The following is an 18,337-nucleotide window of genomic DNA, read 5'->3' as shown; positions in this document are numbered from 1 at the left end:
GGTGGTGGCAGGAGAAGTCCCACATCTGCAGATGATTGAAGATAGACAGCGGGCGGGTGTGCAGCAGGAGGACAGGTCCCAAGTCTGAAGGTGAATGATGATAAGACAGCGGGTTGGTAGTGGCAGCGAAAGGAGGTGATAATAGCAAGAGAGCTGAGTAGGCGCAGAACAGCATGGGGGAACAACTGGGAAGGAGCACACTAACACCGGAAGTTGACCGGTGTCTGACTTCCGGTTACCGTGTGCTCATTCCCAGCCATTCCCCTATGCCGCTCTGCTCCTGCTCAGCTCTCCTGCTATTATGATCTCTTGCCGCCACCGCACGCCCGCCCGCTATCTTATTATCTTCATTCACCTGCAGACTTGGGACCTGTCCTGCCGCCGCACACCCGCCCCCTGTCCATCTTCAACCATCTGCAGACGTGGGACCTCTCCTTCCGCCGCCCACTTCATCCTCTGTTGACATGGGACCTCTCCTGAAACATGGTAAGTGAAAAGAGGAGGTTAGTACTGTGGGCACTTTTTTTTAAAAATACATTGATTCTAAGACGCATCCCGATTTCAGACGTGTGAAAATCGGAAAAAAGGTGCATCTTAGAATCGAGGAAATAGGCTATGTAGTTTTGGTTTAACTTGTTATATATGTATGTTCTTTCTTATTCTTTGTAAATTCTGTTTAAAAAAATTCAATAAACATTGAGTAAAAAACAAAACAAAAAGGGAGACACGCTTCAAAATATCAAAGTAATTTGCGATGAATCTGCTACATTTTATACAAATATTTATAAACTACCCAAACCGGTAGGTCAGACCCAACATGCTCGTTTCAAAATTCAGGAATATTTAAAGAAAGGTAAACTTCCTAGGCTTACAAGGGGAGAGGCTGAAAAATTAGAAATTCCAATTGAGCAAGATGAAGTTTAACAATAAAATCTATTGCATTAGTAATAGAGGCGTTATCCTCTAGAATAAGGCTAAACTCTGATCTAAATGGTTTAAAGGTTGGTGATAACGTATATAAAACATCGATATATGCAGTTAATGTCACACACAAAGCCAATGACTGCTGCCAATCGTCTCTGGAAATTAGAGAAACTTTGGAACGTATCAGGTTTTAAAGTCCATACCTCAAAGTCTGCAGCTATGGGTTTGAATGTACCTCAACATACTGAAAAATGTATTAAAATAAACTTCACCCTAAAATGGAAACCAAGAAACATAACATCTTTAGAGATATACAGTTGTGTGAAAAAGAAAGTACATCCTGTATGAATTCTATGGTTTTACATATCAGGACATAATAGCAGGTCTAAAAATTAGGTAAACACAACCTCCAGCATGAACAACACATGACATTGCACAGTGTCATGATTTATTTAACAAAACTAAAGCCAAAATGGAGAAGCCATGCGTGATAAACTAAGTATACCTTATGATTCAATAGCTTGTAGAACCATCTTTAGCAGCAATAACTTGAAGTAATCATTTTCTGTATGACTTTCAGTCTCTCAAATCGATGTGGAGGAATTTTGGCCCACTCTTCTTTACAACGTTGCTTCAGTTCATTGAGGTTTGCGTACATTTGTTTATGCACAGCGCTCTTATGGTCCAGCCACAGCATTTCAATCAGGTTGAGGTCTGGACGTTGACTGGGACATTACAACACCTTGATTCTTTTCTTTTTCAGCCATTCTGTTGTAGATTTGCTGGTGTGCTTGGGATCATTGTCCTGTTGCATGACCCAATTTCAGCCAAGCTTTAGCTGTTGGACAGATGGCCTCACATTTGACTCTAGAATACTTTGGTATACAGAGATGTTCATGGTCAACTAAATGACTGCAAGGTTCCCAGGTCCTGTGGCTGCAAAACAAGCCCAAATCATCACCCCCCCCACCACCGTGCTTGACAGTTGGTATGAGGGGTTTGTGCTGATATGCTGTGTTTTTGTTTTTGGCCAAACGTGGCGCTGTGCATTATGGCCAAGCATCTCCACTTTGGTGTCGTCTGTCCAAAGGACATTGTTCCAGAAGTCTTGTGGTTTGTTCAGATGCAACTTTGCAAACCTAAGCTGTGCTGCCATGTTCTTTTTAGAGAGAAGAGGCTTTCTCCGGCAACCCTTCCAAGCAAACCTTACTTGTTCAGTCTTTTTCTAATTGAACTGTCATGAACTTTAACATTTAACATGCTAACTGAGGCCTGTAGAGTCTGAGATGTAACTCTTGGGTATTTTGCAATTTCTCTGAGCATTGCACGGTCTAACCTTGGGGTGAATTTGATGTGACGTCCACTCCTGTGAAGATTGGCAACTGTCTTGAATGTTTTCCACTTTTGAATAATCTTTCTCACTGTTTTTAAATTGTGTGGAAATGGCCTTATAACCCTTCCCAGATTGATGGGCAGCAACAATTACTTCTCTAAGATCATCGCTGATGTCTTTCCTCCTTGGCATTATGTTAACACACCTGAATGCTCCAGACCAGCAAACTGCTAAATGATCAGTTAATCAAGGGTATTTGATTAGCAGCTCCTGTCTGCTACTTATCATCTTAATTCCTATGGAAGCAGTAAGGGTGTACTTAGTTTTTCACACATGGCTTCTCCATTTTGGCTTTATTTTTGTTAAATAAATCATGACACAGTGTAATATGTCACGTGTTGTTGTTCATCTGAGGTGGTATTTACCTAATTTTAAGACCTGCTAAGGAACAGATGATTGTTAATATGTCCTGATATGTAAAACCATAGAATTCAAAGAGGGTGCACTTTCTTTTTCACACAATTTTATATTACTAAAACGTATGAACATCTCAACTCTAATTTCCTGCAAATCATTCAAAATATTGAGTTGATTTAAGGAATTGGAGGAAGTATGCTATATCTAGCCTTTGTAGAATTGGGTGTGTGAAGATGAACATGTTGCCCAGACTTCTGTATCTATTCCAAACTCTCCTGTAATGGATTAACAAAAGGTAATTTAAAGAGATGGCAAAAATTACTTATGGATTTAAATTGGGGCTGGGGAAAAAAACAAGGATCTCAAAAGATATTTTATACAGATCTACGGATGAAGGAGGTTTAGCCATGCCGTCTGGGACGGTTGGATGACTGGCAACTTCCTGAAGGAACTAAGGTTTGGGTAGACATTGAGAAAAACGCCTATGCTAGATGCTTGCCAGATTGCTGTATGTGGCTCCATAGATCACAAAGAGGGTGGTTAGAGGGAGTTAATCCCATAATTAAACTGTCTTTTTAAGTATATGGGATTCAGGGGCGGTGGATGCGAACTTGTCCACATTTCAATCTCCAATGACACCTGTATTTCAAAACCCTAATTTTCCTCCAGGTATGCGAGAACTGGAATGGCCTTTCTGGACTCCGATTATTTGATCAGATTAAAGGATTGTTTTTACAACTGGAAAATACAAGCTTTTTAACTAATAAAAGAGAAGTATTGTGCATCCAACACAAAACTCTGGAAATACTTACAAATCAAACATTGCTTGATGACAAAGTAGAAAGCACTTGACACTCAGAGATTTAAAAACATTTACATTTAAAAGCCATCAGGATACAGGATGGGCCATTTCTTCTGTAATTCAGGTTCAGATGTAGACATCACGAAAATACATGAAGACAATTGAGTATAGGACTGCCACTGGGTTATATGCAATTCCAGTCATCAATCAGTGGTGAGATTGACAGTCTTACCCCAGAGTAAAACTCCTCCCACCCCAGGACGTTTAAAAACTGCTTTTCCTATCTAAATAACTTCATAACTTTAGTTCAGTAATACTTGCTGGCACGTGAGACATATTAATACATTCCGGCACGCATGACGCTCCCAATAAGACTAAATATTACTGTGTAATACTAAAATTAAGAGAGATATTAATATCTGTCTCTTAGGACCTGCTAGACATCATGTGTCTGTAAGCGTTAGTTGCGGCTCGGTCCCCCGGTTACACATGTAATTTTTAGCATGTTCAGCCGAGGACATCTCATAATATTCTTATATTTAATAAGGTCACTCATTCTGATATCTCCTTGTGTAACCGCACCCTTGGCCCCCATAACCCCTTGTCAAGAAATCCTTTGAAGCTGGGCCTGTGTGTAGCGAACATTTGCCACAGGTGCTATATTTCACACCCTATGCCCCTGACCTGGGTTCTAGCTGTCTGTACCAGCAATATACCCTTGGCCTGCCAGTTCGGTATTAACATACTGTACACTAAACCCCCTCTGTACTTTTCACATCCAACTTCAATCAAGCCTGTTGAAGCCCAGATATTTCTGAAAAGACACCACACATATTTGTATTTTCCTAAACTGCAGCTCATTAACCCCTTAAGCCTCCCGCATCAATCCCAGTGTATGTGTTGTTGCAAACACTGGAACAGAAACAATACATTTTTACAGGGGAATATACATTAGGATGCTGAAGCAAGGTAAAACACATTACTGGACCACAGTCCAGTTAACCCCTTGCTTCCCAGGTGAGAGTAGGGGGTGGCCAAATGGGGTGTAACCCCTTTAATCCCGGGCCAAACCCCCTCTACCATGACACCTCCCCTGCTCAATGGGTACCTGGTGCCCCAGCTGCCCACCCTGGCACTGGGACACCACGGGCATCCTTGAAGCACTCAATAAGTCCTGAGGGTTTGGCCTGGCAAAATTGTCCTCCGGCATTGTCCAGTACATTGTCCTGGCCACATTGGATAGTGAAGTTCAGATCCTGCTGAGCAGGGCTCCAACGTGGCCGCCGGGCAACCTCCTTTGCCACCCTCTGCCCACCACCCAGTGCCTGGTGAACCAAGCCCATTGTGAAGGGGCACCTCTGCAGACCAGGCTGCATACTGCCCAGAGACTGGCATGTCTCTGCACCAGCGAGAGACCAGCTATCAAGCACAGACCGTCGCTTTCCTGTCCACCAAGTCTGGGAAAGAGCTATGTCACTATCCTGTAGGGACCCTACCTGCCGTGGTCCTGTGCCCACCTGTAGCTGCTCCGCTATACCCTTGCCTCTCCTCCCTGGCTCTAGGGCAGTCCCCACCCCGAGTGGCATCATATCTGGAATCCAGAAACCACCTGGGGTGCTGACTCCTACCCCCTCCTGTGCCCCCTGGGACAAGGCAATCTCCCAGTATCCTGTACTGGGGTCCCTGGTACCCAGGTGACTTGCCCCTGCCCTCTCAAAACTGAAGGCCAGGAAACAAGCACCTGCTACCACCACTGCTGCTAGGGCCAGCATCTCTCCACTCCACGGTGCTGCCCTTCCTCCCTGTAGCTATCCTTGGCTGCCCTGGGGACAGAACCCTCTGCTGTACCCCCCTAACCCTGGCTACTGCTCCTGGCTGCCTATCGACCCGCAGCCTCACCTCTGGGAACCCTGGGGAATCCGTCAGGGGGGTCACTCTTGGCCAGTCAGAACAAGGGACCTCCTGCCTACCTGGCCCATCCCTAGCTCCTGCCAGCTGCCTGACACCCCACTGACCTCCTATCTCCCCCTGCTCCACAGTGTCTCCCTGCCTAGCCTCCCCTAGGCCCAGCACCTCAGCCCCTGCTGATGACTCCTGCTGCTTACCTCCCTGCAGCCCACCTGGACTCCTCTCCCCCCTGGGCAATCCTAACCCAGACACTGGAGCTATCTGAGTGCACCTACCTCCCTGACCTTGTCTCCCCCTTACCAGGGATGAGCTCAGGGGCATCTCTCCAGATGCAACCGCCTTAGCTCTTGGCTGGCAGGTATCCCTGGGGTGGCACAAGTCTGCCACTGCCCATTATACCCCCTGCCCATAGCCAGGCTGCAACAGGGGGTTGCTGATCTGAGAGACCCCTTGAGGCTCTGCCAGGGTAATGGGGAACTCTAGCTGCCATACCTGCTGCTTTCCCCCCCTGGCTACCACTAGCCCTTCTCCTACTGAGACCTGGTGCTGGCTACCTACCTGCAGCCTTTCCTCACTCTGCTTCTCCCTATCTAATCCTAACCTGGACCCTAAGGACAACTGAGTGAGGCCATCTCCCTGACACTGCCTCCCCATTACCGGAGAGGAGCCCAGGGGCACTGGTGCAGAAGCACCTACCTTGGCTCCTGGCTGGCAGGTAATCTGGGGGTGGGCTAACTTTGCCACTGCCCCTGATACCTCCAACCCATAGCCAGGCATCAACAGTGGGGCTCTAAACCGAGAGACCCCCTGATGCTCTGCCAGGGTAATGGGGAAATCTGGCTGGCTCACTTGCTGCCTTCCCTCCCCGGATCCCACTGGCCCACCCAACCCTCTACCAGGCAATCCTACCCTAGAGCTGATTGCTATCGGGGCTAGCCCCTCTCCCTGAAGCTGTGCCCCCATTACTGGAGGTGAATTCAGGGTTGCTGGTGCAGGTGCACCCACCTTAGCTTCTGGCCGGTAGGTAACCCTGGGTAGGTCTAACTTTGCCACAACCCCTGATACCTCCAGCCCATAGCAAGGCTGCAACAGTGGGGCTCTTAACTGAGAGTCCCCTTACTGCTCCGCCAGGGTAATGGGGAAGCCTAGCTGCCCTACAAGCTGCCCTTCCTTCCACTCCCCTGGGACCCCTATCTCCTGCCACCCCCCGGTGTCACAGTAGCTTATGACAAGATATAATGAACACCAAATATCTGGGTTGAACTGAACGAGGCTTATATATAATAAAATATATTTATTCCTTAAAAAAGGTGAACACAGCAATATAGTACAATTAACAGGCAAGAAGGTAACACTTACTTAGGGCTGGGGAATGGAGAAGTATCAGTTGCAATTCTCCAGCAATCCGGTGACATTCCAGGTGGAATCAGAAGAACAACTAAAAACTGTAGGGTTGACACAGTTTATATACCTGTGTAACCCTATTCTTAACATTGAATACAGACTATTGGTGAACAATTATCTGTATCCAATCCCTAACATGGAGACACAGATTAACCCATGCTCCCCAGCAAATTAGCCCATGTGTACTGGGACTTTGAGGGTCTTATTTCTGTAGCCCCATAATTAAATCAGGGGCGACGACCAGTCTGCCAAATTAAGTATCTGGTAGGATCTGCATTTTTTGTAAGTGTAGACATAACACTTACAAACCACTCCAGTTTGATGATTCTCCGCCCTCAGGTAACAATTAGAGTGGCAGAGTCTGTTGATTAGTACTTGGTCTGTTGATTAGTACTTAGTGTAAACAATCAGGGCAGTTAACTTTTGATCACAGTGCTTAGGCTCAATCAGCCGGCTGCCCTTCATGACCTATTAGCAGAGCAGATGGAGTGTGCATTTTCAGAGCAGATCCAAAATACCATACATATACACTTTAATATCTACACATATTAATAAGTTCCATTCTGGTGGGCTCAGTGGGTCGAAATTTGCCAGTTCTTAATGCCTACAGTGACTCCACACATTGGCCAAATATCAACTCTCTGCGACCTCCAGAACTGGAGATACAGAAATGCACTTTAAAACATTAAAATACAGGATTATAATGAAACATGGGAACAGGGGAACATACATTTTCCTGACATTTTCCCACATTCCTGGAACGGAGTCCAGTTAACCCCTTGCCTCCCTGGTGAGGTCAGCGTGTGGCCATATGGGGTGCAACCCCTTTAATACCGGGCCAACCCCCTCTCCCTCTACACCCGGTCACCCCTATAGTGAAACAACAGGGTACAGTCATAGGGAAAAATAAGTCAGAGTCAGTCTGCGACTTGGTCTGGCTTACCTCGCTGGTCCCCGCAGAGACCGCCGCTTTCGTTTGTCCCGATTGCAGGGGGACTGGAGTGGCCGCCGCCGCCGGCATCATCTGGGCCGGGAAGCAACAGGCCGCTGCCGCAACAGCGCCCGGGTTTGGTACAGGTACAACGGTGCAGGACAAGGGTCCCAGGTCTTTGTGGAGTAACAAGGCTCCCTCCAAACCAGGTAAAATAACCCCCTCCCGCAATCCCTGTCCCTCCCCCCACTCAGAAAGGGCTCTGGCACTTTGCCGGAATTGCGGCTCTTCCGCCGCCGTCGCTGCCACGGGCGAGCCCCGGGTAGCTGCCGCAACAGCACTCGGCTTTGGTACAGGGTCGCCTGCGTGGATCGTGGAGCTCCGGTCATCGCTGGGAATCGCCGACTCCGCCAAACAATGTGAAACACCCACCTCCCGCACACCCCAACCCTTCCCCCAAATAAAATTGCTGCCGGCTGGATGCTGGAATGGCGGCATCTTCTCCGCCGCCGCCGGTTCTCCACCGGGATCTGATGGATGGCCGCTGCTCTCCGCCGCTGTTGCCGATGCAGCCCGGCCAAGTTCTCCAGGGGACGTCCCGTGAAGGGTTGTCGCCCCGGCTGGGCGGGAGCCATCGGAGGATGCCGCTAATGGGGTCATCTTTTCCGTAGCTCGTGAGCGCTGGCCCTGAGGGGCTTCTTCGTCCGACCACGCACGGTCCGGGTATTATTGTGGCCCGTATGTTGGCAGTGCCGCGGTGCCTGCCGAAGCTTCTCCGCCGCCGGTGGACTACCCCCCGCAAGGGGCGACTGAGTCCAGAGCGGAGTTGCTTGAGCGCCGGGCTCATTCCGGAGCGTCTCCGCCGCCGGTGGACTACCCCCTGCAAGAGGCTGCTGAGTCCAGGGTGGAGTTGCTTGAGCGCCGGGTTCAGGGAGGGTAAATTTGTGACAGGCTATAGTAATACACCAAAAATACCTGGGTTGAACTGAACAAGGCTTAGATATGATAAAATATAATTTATTCCTTGAAAAAGGTGAACACACAAGATATACAAATAACAGACAAAATATGCACTTACTTAAAGTTTTGGACAAGAAAGCCATCAGGATACAGGATGCATTAAATGTTTGGATAGATAATATATAACATTGCCAAACCTATTGTCTGCTTTTACATAATGCTTGTCAGAGTAATTGTGCATTTCATCCCAAGTTTGCGTAATTAGGATGATGCCTTTATTGCTGTAGAGAATTCTCCATCATACAATATCTAAATATACATTAGTATACATGGGGTGGAAAATGAGAAGATAACGGTGCTTAAAAAATATTATACAGATGTGTTATTTACACATATATGAATATATTCAATCTTATGCACTGGTTGGTATTACTTGTTTACCATCCCATGGTTATGCTCATTAGTTTATGTTTTGATTAAACCCCTAGGATTTTCTTCTCGGTTTCTTTTAACCATTTCATTACAGGTTTTTTGATCTACACCTCTTGATCACATCCTCCCCTTTTTGTGTAAAATTAATTTAAATAAACAATTAGATACTTCATTTGGATATTATCACTCTTGAAGTTTTGTTTATGCATTATGGGAGAATGTGTTTCATGGTTCTTTATACAATGTTTTTTTAGTTTTTTTAGATGTTGATCATGATATATATACATTGTGTATGTATATGATTTACGATTTTTGGGTTTTAAAAACGTTTATTTTGTGTCAGATTTATTTATTTTATTTTTTTGTATATCTGTATATCCGTAGGTTGTGGAAGGACATCGTTTTTTCCCCCTACGTCTTAATAGATAGATTTTAACATGTTATAAAGGCATTGTATAGCCAGGTCTTGTATGTTTGCAGCCCAATTTGAATGTATTATTATGAAATTGTCACTTGTTAATAAAGTTTGTCCTATCTGTATACACGCAGTGCGCGCTGACGTCACCGTTGCACGACGCGCATGACGCGCCACTTGTGACGCGGCTAAGCGCCGAGCGGACGGGGAGGTTTTGGCGGGAAACTTAGTGTATATCAGAGACCAGGTAAGAGGGGATCGATATGCACCTTGATAAAGAGCGTTGCTCGAAACGCGTTGGTGGGGGCCCGTGGGCTCACTGTATGTTTATGGTTTGATCCATTAAACTTTTTTATGGGACACACACTCTCTCGCAGATTGTTTTTCCTTTTCCTGTATTCAGTTGTGCTCCAACCTTCCTACACTGCTTTACCCCAGAGTAAAACTCCTCCCACCCCAGGACGTTTAAAAACTGCTTTTCCTATCTAAATAACTTCATAACTTTAGTTCAGTAATACTTACTGGCACGCGAGACATATTAATACATTCCGGCACGCATGACACTCCCAATAAGACTAAATATTACCGTGTAATACTAAAATTAAGAGAGATATTAATATCTGTCTCTTAGGACCTGCTAGACATCATGTGTCTGTAATCGTTAGTTGCGGCTCGGTCCCCCGATTACACATATGTAACTCTTAGCATGTTCAGCCGAGGACATCTCATGGTATTCTTATATTTAATAAGGTCACTCATTCTGATATCTCCTTGTGTAACCGCACCCCTGACCCCCATAACCCCTTGTCAAGAAATCCTTTGAAGCTGGGCCTGTGTGTAGCGAACATTTGTCACAGGTGCTATATTTCACACCCAATGCCCCAGACCTGGGTCCTAGCTGTCTGTACCAGCAATATACCCTTGGCCTGCCAATTAGGTATTAACATACTGTACACTAAACCCCCTCTGTACTTTTCACACCCAACTTCAATCAAGCCTGTTGAAGCCCAAATATTTCTGAAAAGACACCACACATATTTGTATTTTCCTAAACTGCAGCTCATTAACCCCTTAAGCCTCCCGCATCCATCCCAGTGTATGTGTTGTTGCAAACACTGGAACAGAAACAATACATTTTTACAGGGGAATATACATTAGGATGCTGAAGCAAGGTAAAACACATTACTGGACCACAGTCCAGTTAACCCCTTGCTTCCCAGGTGAGAGTAGGGGGTGGCCAAATGGGGTGTAACCCCTTTAATCCCGGGCCAAACCCCCTCTACCATGACAGTACTCCATTTACAACTTTAGCCCAACCTGTAAAAGATCCATTTATGACAACTCTCTATTGTCTATCCTTCAACCAGTTTTCAATTCACGTGGAAAAATATCTTTATTTTGTACACTAACTTTTTGTGTGGCACGGTATCAAAAGCTACATGTCTCTACATGCCACATTTGTGATGCAGTACATGATGAATGTGTTCTCTCCCACCATTTGTGTTGCTTGCAAAATTAAGTTCTTGTTCAAAAAGCAAAGGTGTTGTTTTTCATCTGATTACAGGTAGGAGGGTGCAGAGGACGTACTGTATATGCCCTCTGTATATATCTTCTGGGTAGACGCTAATAAAGTAACAGAATTCATAAATGCGTGGCATAGACACAAGGCTATCTAAGATATGAAAGCAAGCCAAGGCTTCAATAGGGCCTGAGGAGCGGCGGATTTCCAAATCGGCTGCCCTTAGGCACTTGCCTGTGTCTGCCGCCCTGCTTCTCCTTCAGAATCCAGTGTCAAATGACGCCGCGGACGTCGCACGGCGTCGCGTCACCATGGTAACGTGACGTCATTTGACACCGCAACACCATGATGTCATTTGACGCCGCGGCGTCACGGGTTGCCATGGCAACAAGACGCCATGTGACATCGTTTGTGAAGTCTACTGCGTAATTTGACGCTCTATTTTGAAGGAGAAGAAGGGCGGCAGAACTAAGACTAAGGCTAAGGCCCCGCTCCCAGAGTCAGCACGCCCGCACTGCAGACAGGCGGGGCGCTGACATACACAGACCGCGATATGCGGTCTGTAGGGAGGTGGGCGGGAGTGGGAAGTTTGAGCGGGAGGGGGGGTGTGGCTTGAGCGGAGGGACCCGCTACTCTCCACCCCCCCTCCCTCCACGGGCTCGGGCTGGAGCTGCTGATTGAAGGTAAGTAAATTAAGCAACACATACACACACACACACAGACGCGCACACACACACACACACACACACACACACACACACACACACACACACACAGACAGGCACTCGGACATACACACACACACAGGCACTCATACACACACACACACACACACACACAGACAGAGGCAGGCACTCAGGCACACACATACACACATACACACATACACACAGACAGGCACACACATACACACACACAGACAGGCACTCACGCTGCTGTCACTCCACACTCCTCCCCGCTCCCCGAAGCCTCTCCTCCTCCCGAAGCCTCCCCTCCCCATTGGCTCACAGCCACACCACGTGACGCGTCGAAGCTAGGGATCACAATTCTCTTGTATCCACTAGCGGCTGACGCGTCACAGCGTGTAGTCAGCTGTGCAGCCAGGGGGGACCGGGACCGGCTCGGGAGGATTCCCCTGCTGGTGGGGAACGCCCGTGCAGCCACGCGAGCCGCCGGGCGCAGCGGGTCCCAGCCCTAAGGCGGCCGGCACAGGTAAGTATGTCCCTTCCCATAGGTCTGATACACCTGAGAGTGCGGAAAATGCAAATGGGAGTGGACATTTTTACCGCCTTAGGCCCGGGCATAATGGGAAATCTGTCACTGGGCCTGAGGTTTTACAACAGAGAGGAAAATGGGCAGACAGGTGGGCCAAGTGGTTCTGACCGGCTGTTTTTATGTTTCTTATGGCTGTCCCTACCAACTAAGGGAAAGGGCATCTTCTGCAGTGTATGTCCTGCCATGGGACTCTGGGACACTGCAATAAATAACATTACTGTAAATGTTCCCTTTCCAAGAAAATGATTCAACAATCACTTACAAAATACACACACTTTCCTGTGCTTTATGGCATTACTTGTAGTAACCTGTTTGTAACGTATCACTATCATTCATTCAATCAATAAGTAATGGGGCATTATCACCTGGCTACTTAAGATCACCAGTAGCAGGGGGCCTTGCAAAGCATTGCACTAGAGGAATACCATCTGTAGTTAGACATATTGGGGATTAGTCCTTGGAATTGCGTTACACCTATTTAGCTACCTTAAATGGCATTGTGTTTATATTGATCCCTAATCATGGTGTGTGTCATTGCAGTTAACTACTGAAATTCACTTTTAATTTGAATTTTGAAAATGTAAACCACATTTTCAATTATTTTTATTTTACTGATGGGAAATAAAAATGGACACCAGCAAACCAGTGAATAAGAGAAATGTTGCTATGATACACAGTATATCTGACTCTGATTGGCTGCTGTACGCTCTGTATGATAGAAGAACTCGGGAACATTTCCACTTTAACCCTTGTGTAGTCAGGGTTTGCTTAGGCAGCAAATGGGTAAAGATAAACATTTCTTAGACAATTGTCAGTGTATATTAAAAAACAAAAAGCTCTTAGGAGAGACCATACGTACTTTAGAACGGCTATTACCTGCAATACGGCTTTCAAACAAAGTTTTGTTGACCAAACCGATGTAATAAGAGGTGCGCTAGCATAGCCCTCGCATACCCCAAAGGGCTCCACGTGACCTTTTAGCAGAGTAGTCAAAAGCTAAAATGTCATATGTAGTATTAAAAAGTATTAGTTCGTTTTTTTTTTAAAAAGTATTTTTTTTTAGTAGTAGTTTAAAAAAAATGATGGTAGAAATAGAAAAGAAGTAATACTAAAAAGATTAGAAAAAAAGGGGTAGTGTAGTGCGTTCTAAATCAGCTGTGTTAAACTACCACAGCCAGATGCTCAAAGTGATAGGAATATAAAAATATGTAACTAGAACCATGAAGAAATGCAGCAGATATATAAAGATGGCTCAAAACATCCAATGGTGCAAATTTTAAGAAAAAGATACCAGCGCAAAAAAACATGTTCCAAAATAGAAAAATATTTTATATAGAAATATAAGAAACACAAATGAGTGCTATGAAAAAGCACTAGATTAATTAAACAAACATACAATTGAAACGATACAAAGTTACGAGAGGTTCCTTGTGGGTTGTGAATGCAGCTGTTAGCAAAGGCAACAAAAGTAGAAGTCCTATGGTTAAGGCAATGCTGATAGGGAAAGCACCCACTCTCAGCTTGTCAGGGCAGGCAGTAAAGTTCACAAAAAGAGAATGACCTCTAACGGGGTCAAAAATGTTTACCTCGCACAACATCGAAATCAGGGGAGAGAGGAGGGAAGTGTGTGAATAAACCTGTATAATCACAGGACAAAAATGCTGTAATAAAAGGACGCGGGGGTGGTGCTGGATGGGAATGTGGACTATGATAAACAAAGAAAAGGAAAGAAAGCTCCCTATTTAGCCGCACTGGAGAAAACACCCTTAGCTATATTAAAAATATTATTTATTAATGAATCAGTTAAAATATATTTATTACAGCAACTATACAATGAACCAAAATAAAAATAAATTAAAAATGAAAGAAGTGTCTGTGTGCTATAATTCAGAACGACAATATAAATAAGGATTAGCTATTAATACTTGATTGTCCCACTGCTATGTAATTATACTAGCAGTGGTAATAACTATTACAATGCAAATCTAAGTCGTAAGAAGGCTACTCCTTAATAGATGAGTGATAGAGAGGATTGCTAGCTCTGTGTGTGTATAACTACAAACGTAGGTTAAGTCTAGTGATACAGCATCCAATTGCAGATATATGTACCGGTATATATATATACACAGTATTACCAGACCATCAGGTTCAGAAACAACTGAGCCTGTAGGTCTGTCCTGGTGAGCAGCTTAGCAAATGGTCGCCCAATGCTCAAATAAATAGTCCTCTAAAGATCAAATTACATACAGTACTATGAAGGAAGTAGTCAGAGCGTTGTGCTTCCCATGACGAAGGCTCCGAAACACTCTAACTGAAAATAGACACCAGACCTCTCCGACTAGCCAGCGCACCTGGTAGTAGCGCAAGGCCAACATATGTTTCACCGTTGTGGCTTCATTGGGGGCAGTTTCAAAGTGATTCTGACAGATATTTATACCTGACTTCCACCTGATTAAACAATTGATGTCAGGCTGTGATAGGTCCTCTGAGGTTATGTCACTCCCACAGTGATTCATTAATAAATAATATTTTTAACATAGCTAAGGGTGTTTTCTCCAGTGCGGCTAAATAGGGAGCTTTCTTTCCTTTTTCTTTGTTTATCACAGGCAGTAAAGTTACCAGAAGCTCCTTGTGCGTTGTTAATGTAGCTGTTAACAAGGGCAACAAAAGTAGCAGTGCTGTGGTTCAGGCAATGCTGATAGGGAAAGCACCCGCTCTCAGCTCGTCAGTGCAGGCAGTTCAAGTCTCAGTAGTTTGCAGTGTAGACCAGCTGAGCCACTTCACGTCTGGCTCCAATCACCACCGGATAAGGAATTCACCCGCTCCCGGCTAAATGCCCTCAGCTTGTACCGGTCAGGGAAGGCACCCGCTCCCAGTATGATGTTTCCAGTGGTCCCGTGGTTTCACAATGAAAGATTCACAGACTAAAAATAAAGCCGCAGACATAGAACACTTCACTGCTCCACCCAATCTTTGAATGAATAAGTGCAAAAAAGCACCAAAAAGGGGAATCTATACTATAATTCTTAGTTGGATTCCGTCTGTTTCTTTGTTTGTATGTCCGATGCATCGAAATCTCAGAAACGGCACCACGTAGGACAACGGAACTTTCACTGTACATTCTGCTGCGGATTTGTAAGTCAACGCAACTATTTTGAGCTTCCAATGTGACTCGCCTCCCAAATTATGAACATTCTAAGTTTCCCTCGGCTGTCCAGCAAATCTGTTAGAGCAGGAGCAGGGGGGGGCGTGGCTACTAAGGGAGGGGGCGTGTCCTTCCCTGGATCGGGGCTGTGTGTGTGTATGATGTGAGATGTGAGATTTGGTGGGGAGGGGGGAGATGTGCCAGCTAGCGGGGGGAGATGTGTCAGCGGGGGTGGGACATGTGTCATCAGAGGGGGGAGATGTGCCAACAGGGGGGGGGGGGAAATGTGCCGCCAGCAAGGGGAGATGTACCAACGGGGGGGGCAGGGAGATGTGCTGGCAGCGAGGGGACATGCCACAGCAGCGCGGGGAGATGTGATGCCAGGAGAGGGGGTGGGGGGGCCGGGGACATGTTCCAGCAGTGGAGGGAGCCACACACACACACAGACAGACTAACACACAGACAGATACAAATCTCACCCCGCACTACATCCAGCATCAGGGGGTGGGGGAGGGTGCGCCGGGGAGATGTGCCGGCAGCAGGGGGGCAGGGGGTGTGTGGGGGGGCGAGGTCATGTATTGAATATTACATTACATTACTGTAGAATGATGGATTTTAAATTATTTGAAAATGACCTTATAACCCTTCCCAGATTGATGGGCAGCAACAATTGCTTCTCTAAGATCATTGCTGATGTCTTTCCTCCTTGGCATTGTGTTAACACACACCTGAATCCTCCCGACCAGCAAGCTGCTAAAACTTCGGCTTTTATGGGGGTGGTCACACTTGCTGATGATCAATTAATCACGGGCATTTGATTAGCAGCACCTGTCTGCTACTTAGCATCTTAATTCCTATGGAAGCAGTAAGAGTGTACTTAGTTTTTCACACATGGCTTCTCCGTTTTGGCTTTATTTTTGTTAAATAAATCATGACACAGTGTAATATGTCATGTGTTGTTGTTCATCTGAGTTTGTATTTACCTAATTTTAAGACCCGCTAAGGAACAGATGATTGTTATTATATCCTGATATGTAAAACCATAGAATTCAAAGAGGGTGTACTTTATTTTTCACATGAATCTATGTAAAGTAAAAATTGAATAAAAAGCACACAATCTATTTCCTATCCAACCCGTTTCGTATCATAAAAGATTGATACTGCAAATGTGTGCTATTTAAACCCAAATGCAAATTGAAAATGGGTGTAGGGTTACAATACAATTAAGCCACCACATAGCCCATTGGTGGATCTATTATGCAATTAAACAAACAGCTGTAATTACTTCAGATTGAACATACAAGATTACATCCTACAAAAATCACTTATAAAGAACTAATCACAGAAATTATACATTTGGCTGAAAATGCTAACTATACATAACTTGAAAGATTCCATAGCAAATAGATATTGTAACCTTGAGAGTCTGGAATGACAAGAAAGTCAACATTGGAGTCAAATGGATTACTTAGAACTAGATAACCATTATTGATGTTACTATTTGGACTTGTAAAAAATTTATAAAAATTATTATGGTCCAAAATATCAACAGCAAGTATAGACAAATATATAGACATAAAAGATAAATTCTTCTTATAGATAGGCTGTTATAGATACACATGAAAGAGATTATAGGAGTGATATAATATCAAGCTCCTCATTTAACCCCATGGGGACCTTGGTGTTCAATTGGAATATCCAGTAACTCTCTTGTCTAGAGAGTACCTTTATCCTATCTCCACCCCCCTGTCATTGGGTATAGCCTGAATACCCTTATATTTAAGATATGTAGGGTCCTGAGAGTGATGGGTCTTAAAATGTCTAGAGACACTATGTTGTAGAAATCCAATTTTAATATTGTAAACATGTTCCCAGATGCGCCTCCTCAAGTGCCTGCTGGTCCTACCCACATATAGGAGGTGTTCCCTATTCATAGACCCTGCCCGTTCCCATGCCTTGAGAATTAAATCTGAATCATAACCTCTCTCTAAGAATAAAAGGCGTAAATCAATAGCCTGTTTCCAATAGTCTATGTCTCTACTACAATTTCTCCTCAATCTAATGAACTGTCCTAATCCATTGTTTATTGTGATTGCTTAAAGCCAATAGGAAACTGTTGGAATCTACCTCCTTGAAATGTGTACTAGAAATAACAGACCCATCACCCAAAGCCTCCAAATGAATATCAAGAAAATTAATTTTACATGTATGGTTAATAGAGGTAAAGACTAAATTACAGTCATTCAAATTGATATATTGAAGAAAGGAATTGAGGGTCACCTCATCACCCCTCCACACGAGGAGCACATCATCGATGATGCGCTTCCAAATAATAATGTGATGTGAAAAAGGGTTGTTATGCCAGATACAGCTATGTTCCCATGCCCCCATATACAAATTTGCGTTACTGGGGGCAAAGCGTGAGCCCATCGTGGTACCACAGACCTGTAAATAATATTGGTACTGAAACAAAAAATAATTATGTGATTAAATAAACCAGATGCAGTCAATAATAAAGGTAATATTGGAAGAGTGAAGTGTAGTGTCTTGAACCAGAAACTATTCCACTGATTCTGTACCCCTGGTGAGGGGTGCAGGTGTAGAGCGATTGAACATCGCACGTGACCCATCCAAATTCAGGTTCCCATTTAAAATCCTTAAAGCTGCAGTTCAGTCAATATCCTGCATGTGTGTTTTTTTTTAATAAATCAGTTCTGTAGTAAGAAAAAATACTTTTAGCATTTTCTGTTTTTAAAAATACAACTTTGAAAGACCAATTTTCTTGTATTCTATTTTAACAAGCATTTACAAAGGCACTGCCCCTTCATGTCCTGTCACAAGCCCTGGCACACCCCTTTGTCAGCCCTGCCCT

This window comes from Ascaphus truei, chromosome 1 (genome assembly GCF_040206685.1).
Source record: "Ascaphus truei isolate aAscTru1 chromosome 1, aAscTru1.hap1, whole genome shotgun sequence".
Lineage (NCBI taxonomy): Eukaryota > Metazoa > Chordata > Amphibia > Anura > Ascaphidae > Ascaphus > Ascaphus truei.
Note: the sequence above shows the minus strand (reverse complement) of the source record.